The sequence below is a fragment of the Orbicella faveolata genome, unplaced genomic scaffold (assembly GCF_042242905.1).
Source record: "Orbicella faveolata isolate gen_17 unplaced genomic scaffold, um_ofav_v1 contig_35, whole genome shotgun sequence".
Taxonomy (NCBI): Eukaryota; Metazoa; Cnidaria; class Anthozoa; order Scleractinia; family Merulinidae; genus Orbicella; species Orbicella faveolata.
Window position 1 is genome coordinate 25,563,236 of NW_028301564.1, and position 6,765 is coordinate 25,570,000.

The following is a 6,765-nucleotide window of genomic DNA, read 5'->3' on the forward strand; positions in this document are numbered from 1 at the left end:
CCTCCGATATGTTGATATAGTGGTTTGGCGATCCATTTTAAAAACAGCTCTGAAGCGTGTTAAAAATGGCGGCAAAATGTAGGTCATGTTTAACAGCATAAAAATGCATCTGGTACCTCACTTTTTGATTATTTTACTTTACAGCCTAAAAGTATCATTATTAAATATTTACCATGCCAAGTTTCATGCTCGAACTCGCAACGCTTCCCTCTGAGAAATTCGAAAATCTACGTCACATACTCAGCTCAAATGACACTCGATATATTTAAGAAGTGAGGGTTATCAACTTTAATTGGCTCGATAAAATAATATAGAAATCTTACGTTAATCTATATCTTGTCGATTGATAGCTTAGACCTTTAGAAAGACCCTCTGTGATCACCTGTGTGATTTACTGAAAGTCAAATTCAAGCTCGGAATTCCTCTGAAGTCTCTAGAGAGTATCGCGAGGACTCAAAATTATGTAAATTAATTGACCACACCGCGCAAACCTTTCAAACGCAAATTTACTTCCAAATTTACTTTACTTACGCCCAATTGCCTGAATAACATTTCGCATTTTTGTTAAACTTAATAACGGAATAAACTTTATACCGTGTAAAATCAAAAGAGGTTTGAACTACCTGGTGACTTGCGAACTTCAACTCGTGGGAACTATTTATCGCTCTATGTCCTTATTAAATATACACGGTTCGTCGCGTTGGTCGGTAAGTGGAAAGCAAGACAATTTAGTAAAACAATGTACTTTAGCTAAAATCTAGCGGATGCTCAAAATAGTAGTGTTATAGCATAGATAAGACTTTCCAACAAATGCACCCCTCGATAGATAATGGCGTATGGAAAATATATGGCAAAATTGTTCGACCGCAAACAAATTCACAGTATTCATGCATGAGATCGATCACTCATAAAATCATCATATAAAAATCATCATCATAAAATATCAAGAGACATACCCAGATACTGTGCATCCACCTTACAGCTACACCACGATATCAGGGACCAATTCCTGAATCATTTACAGACAATATTTCCAATACAAATATTAACGTGAAAAGTGTATAGTCGTGTAGTTGACATTTGAGAAAAATGTCACGCAACGCCACCGCCAATGTTGTCCTCTTTGGGGGAAGGAGTGGGGGAGAGAAGAGGTGTGGGGAGTGGGCGAGGATAACTTCATTCTCTTAATGAAAAAAGAAGTGTTAAAAAAAAAAAATCACAAATTAGTAAGCTGCATCTCTATAGAAAACTATTTTGCAGAAAATTCGCAGTTCGCGAGATCTATGTTTTCAGATGTGTTGCGCGGCAGTGCCGGAAACAAAGTAGATAATCAATTATAAGTTCATATTAATCGCTATTGAATTGATTAATCCCTGCAGCAAATTTGGAAAAGTTGATGATTCGGAGGCGTAAGCCCTTCGTTGGAGCTGGTATTTTTTTTCCTCCAAAGGATCTTTTCTCCTCCTCTCCCTCTCCCCCTGTGCACAAATATAACGGTCCCTCCCCCGTTAAGAAATGATTGCTATAAAACAAGGAAGAAGCGAAACACTGATAGTTCTTAAGAGTTAATTCCGGCACGTGCATTTGTTTGTAATGTCCTCCAGAAGCGCCAAGTATGGAGCCTTTCTGCGTATGGGTGGGAGAGGTATATCTAGTCCCAGGTCTTCGCACACGCGCTGTAACATAGAAAGCTTCAGGTTCTTTAGAGTCCCTTCTATCGCCATGACACAAAGATCGTACTGGTCGTACACCAAAGGATGCTGGAGCTGGATTGCTTCCACAGCTTCCTTTGCCTGACTAAAATTAATCTCCTCTTCAGATGGCCTGAATATCCATTTCATCAGGAACACTTTGGCGCACTGCGACACTTTGGCGAGAGAAAAAGGAAGCAACCTGTGAGGCAGTTAAGAATTTAGATGCTTGAAAAAGACGCTTACCATCAGGGCCCCGGGCTCTGCGCATTTCCCACGCAACAATTTCGGCGTCAAGCTTTCGGCCTGTCGTTTGACCTATGCGGAATTTTGCCTGAAGGTACGATTTCTGCTTGTCACTGAATCAATAAGCCTTTTTGGCTGCCCTGAGAGCCCAGCCCTCTTTAAAACAACATGGTCTTCTTGGTGACGTATACTGGCTTCGAGTGTTGATAACGCGCCTACGCCTTCCTCCAACCGGAACTTGTAGCCCATTTTGGCGAAGTCCATAAGTGAATGTCTCTCCAGAGACTGTATACATTTCTCCAGAGACAGGTGCCTCTCCAAAGCAGACAGCCTCTGAAAGACACGAACGCAGCCGTCTTGAGGGCAGGAATATACCCCTGCTGTTTGGCCACTATCAATGGCGGAAACATCAGCAGACGGTTCTTCGGTCACACTTGTTGTTACTGGCACTGACGTTGCGGTTGCAGTTTTCGTACTTTTTTTGGAAAATGACCTGAAGTCTCCTTCAGAGAACGATGATCCAGCAAGTCATATCCAGGACCTTACACATAGAAATAAAGAAAGAGCGATGTCTAACTAAATTGCAAAAGAAACACGTGGCCATTTTTTCGTTCATAAAGCTAAATAATATCAGTGTATTAACGTCCGTTTATTAAAATAACTCAAATGCCTATAAGGGCAAAGTGTACAGGCAATCAGCACTCCCTCCACAAGCGATTCACTGTCACTCGGGCTGTTACGCTTTGACAGTTGATCCGCGCTTCCGACCACTCCTAGTCTAGTAGCAAATGTCGCCGCGCGTGAGAAAACTTGAGATTCTATCAAATACAATTAGCGTTCCAACAAGACCACGATTGCGTGTTTTTATCTGAACAATTTGTATACATTCTTTGGTATTGTTATACATGTTTAGATATTTTATATTAGTTATATAATCTTAGTTGGTTTAGTTTAATGTTTATTCCCAAAGGTACATTTTTACTTTGTTATTTTGTTTTCTTGGCGCACTTGGAAACTTGTAACTGGTGCGTCCCGTAGACTCTCCTTATCAAGTCTATGGGACGCACCGTTACCATAGCTGAGTGTGCGACCAAGTCTGTCTGTGTCTATGTATTGGGGAAGTTCTAAAATACAATGTGGATACTTACCAGATGACGGCTTTTCCGGTTTAATTGTTTTTCCACGGCCAATGGAATACGCGCGCCAACAGGTAATTGACTCAGCGGAGCTAAACTGAAAATTATTAAGCTTAGTGATCCCTGAGATACTTCGCGAATCATCTGGTGTTTCGTTGATGGCGTTAAGTGAGACCACTCGCACTCCTTCCAATCCCCCGTACGATAGCAACGCGTTCCTCAGGTCCGTAGCGGTACAAACATCGTGGCCTTCATTGATAAAAGCCCTGACGTGTTCTTTACAGGTCGCAGCCAACCAATCTGCAGCCCCTTTCCCACCTTGAGGATCGCTAAAGTCAACGCGGACCACTTGGCTGACACCTCGTGGCACGCTAGTAACGTGCGAGAGGAGTGGTAGCAGCCCGCATTATCTCGACGGAAGTAGGCTTTGTTTACTTCAGGGTGTTCGCGCTTCAGGGTTGTAAGTACGTGGTGCATGATTGCTGCCACGGCGGAACTTCCCTGGCTGCAGGACTGGATTATATGGATGAAGCCTTGCCACTGAAGTTCTCCCTCTATCCGTCGGTACACAACAGACATGTGCCATGATAAGCCACGCTTACCAAATCAGTCCGTTTGTGACTCTCTGTATCTTTGAGGCAAAAATTTCATCGCCCAGTCATTCACGATTAAAACTGCCTCAGGATCGAGAGTGTCAATGATATCTAAGCGAGCCTGATCTTGGTGGACTGATCTCAGCAAGTGACATATCCATGACTTGATAGAAAGGGTGGCGGAGTTTGCAAGGTACTCAGCTTCGTCTCTGTCATCCTCCGTTACAAAAGACGCCCCTTTAACTGCCTCTGTGATGCTGTGCAGAGTCGAGTGTAGGCTCTCACACTGTTCACATATCTGGTCTTGGCTATCGTCGCACTGCTGTTGTAGGTCAGGATCGGTAGTGCCGCTGTGGGCAAAAACACTGCAGTGACTTGCTACCGGTGATGAATTGTTCACATGAACCTATCAGGACATTGGAGAGATGTCGTGAGTATCTAGTGAGTGGCTTGCGGCCCACAAAATTAATACGCATAAATAGGAAGCTGGATTTCAAAGATAACTAATCAATTTTCTTCAAATCTATTGTATCTATTTTATCATGGCTAAGTGAAAACAACAAAAAAATGATGCCAATATGTATATATCTGTCTTTTTAGAGCTAGTTAACCTGTTGCAATAATTTGTTTCCCATTTTCGAATTGGGGAAAAAGACTTCATTGTATTCAACATACTGGAATTAACATCTCTTCGCAAAGCCAACGTTACATTTACAAAGAGCGTTACCTTGAAGTCTCCTTTAATGTATGATTTGGCGGCTTTTAGCAGCTCGACGTGCTGCACTTGTCACTCGTTCCCCAGACCAAGATCACCTAGTTGGCGAACTAGATTGTCGAGATCTTCGAATGCACGCGCACCATCTGCAGCGAAATAGTCGAGCCCCTGAAGAGACTTCCGGTCAGACGCTTTGCATTCTGCCAGTACACGCAGTATGGTTCGTTCGCTAAATGGTTTGAAGTTTGTCTCCTCACAGTAAAGGCTATACTGGCGCGCTATTCTCTGCGGTATCATTGTTCGGATGATGTTTGGTATCTCTATCAGCTGACCAGAAGAAAGCTTCAGGGTTTTCTGTCCGAAGGGTAGATCTTGTACCAAATGGGTGCTCGTTATGAATGATAGGAAATGGTCAAGTTGTTGTCGATCAACCCTTATTCTTGGCGAGAGCTGGTGCGTTACTGTAGCACCGCGTCCATACTGCAGGCGATGCAGGTTGGCCAAAGTAAAGCGATATCTTGTCAGCCCAGGTATGAAGCCTGAGACACCCTTGAAGCTGGCAACACCGGACATGATAGACAGGATCTGCCTTCTCGTGTCCCAGCCGTGAGCTTGGTTGTACGCCTCGGTTAGGGCCTGGAGATAATCCTTGGCCGTTTGTGGTAAATCATCCAATTCAAGGGCTTTGTTCATGGCTGGAGACGAGACTATTGCTTGCCAAAGAGAACCTGGGTCATTAGGACTGAGAGTATGAAGGACTGAAGAGACGATCTCTACAGTTCGTTTGGTGTATCTTCGCTTGGTGCTGTCACTAACTCTATCCCATTCCATCCAAGGTTGAGTTATTGGTGCGATGTTCGTCGAAACTAAATACTCATTCAGTTTTTTGGAATGTACTGAGTGAGACGTGGCTGGCTTAGCGGCTGGTGCCTCGTCGCTTGTACATGAGACAAGGCTCCCAATATCTGGACTGAGAAACGTCTCATCATCCCGCCGACTGAACGATAGTTTAAGACTCCTCAGTTTAGTTTCGAGGCCGTTGGATGAAAATGAAGTGCCTGTTTCCATGTGCTCCTACAAGATAGAAGATATACATATGGGTCATTGACCAAGCTTGTTCGGTCAAGATGGCGGGATATTGGCCTCGTTCTTTTTATTATTATTATTATTATCATTATCATTATCATTATCATTGTCATTGTCATTGTCATTGTCATTGTCATTGTCATTGTCATTGTCATTGTCATTGTCATTGTCATTGTCATTGTCATTGTCATAACAAGAAATTTATCGCCGCCTTAAACCCCATCACCTTATTATGAGAGTTCCACCTCCCCCGCCCCCACCACCCCAAGACCCAATTTGTACAACTCAGCGATCAATTTCAGAGGATCTTTTAACATCTTCATAGGAAGCTAACCTAAGAAGGCGCCCTGGGGAGTACACTATCAACAATTGTCGTTTTCTACTTACCCCCTCAAGTTCACGTGACTCGACCTCCAAAGGAGCCTCAGTGACAGGCTCGGGCGTGGGCGGGGCTGCAGCAGACTCCTGCATCTGGTTCAACAGGGCCTGCTTGCTCAAAACATCGTTGCACTGGTTCAGGTCAATTCCGATATGTCAAAATTCTAGCTTGGCTCCTAGGGGAATAAAACAAAAGAAATTGAGTATTAATCCTTCAACCTCCCCGTAATTTCTTTTGTTCTATTCTCCTAAGCCTCGGAGCCAAGTAAAAATCTTACCATATTGAAATTGGTCTAGGACGCTCATGTGAGGTGATCTAGAAACTGAAGAGACAAAGCAAGATGCATTCCCGAAATCACCCGGAATCGCAGATAGCGAGGAATTAATCTTGACAGCTCGTACGATGTTGATTACTAGGCTAGCCTCTGCCACCGGGTCTTTGTCGCAATAGCTTTGAAATAGCTATTATCCCACCAAGCTCTCGTCACAGAATATTTACAGATAAGCTGAACTTGCCATTGTCTCTATTAACCAATTACTTTAATGAGATTAGCTTTGGATACCCTCCACATGGGTGAAAAATTGGCATGACATTGATCACTAGGTTCTCAAGATAAATTTCATCATTTCGCAATGTAGAAATGAAACGTCGTTTAATTAATTTTTCACTAATATTTATTCTAAAATGTGTCAACTGGTTAACTTTGGCCTATGTTTAACTTACGTGATCCAACTGGAGTAATTGTGTCGCTGTTTTTAAAAATATACTCAGATTGCCTGCTATCCACACGATGACTTCCCCTGGCATTCTTGGATTTATGGACTGCTAATTCTGCAGGGACTGTACAAAGGGTATTTCTTGTCCTCCAGCGGATACCGAAGTCGGCTCTATGGCGTGGACAAATGTTCAGGTCATAATG

At 43.2% G+C, this 6,765-nt stretch overlaps 1 pseudogene; it reads right to left on the bottom strand.

Moving 5' to 3' along the window:
• Positions 1-542: 542 nt before the first annotated feature.
• On the bottom strand, positions 543-5,419 carry LOC110047346 (uncharacterized; annotated as a pseudogene).
• Positions 5,420-6,765: the final 1,346 nt, after the last annotated feature.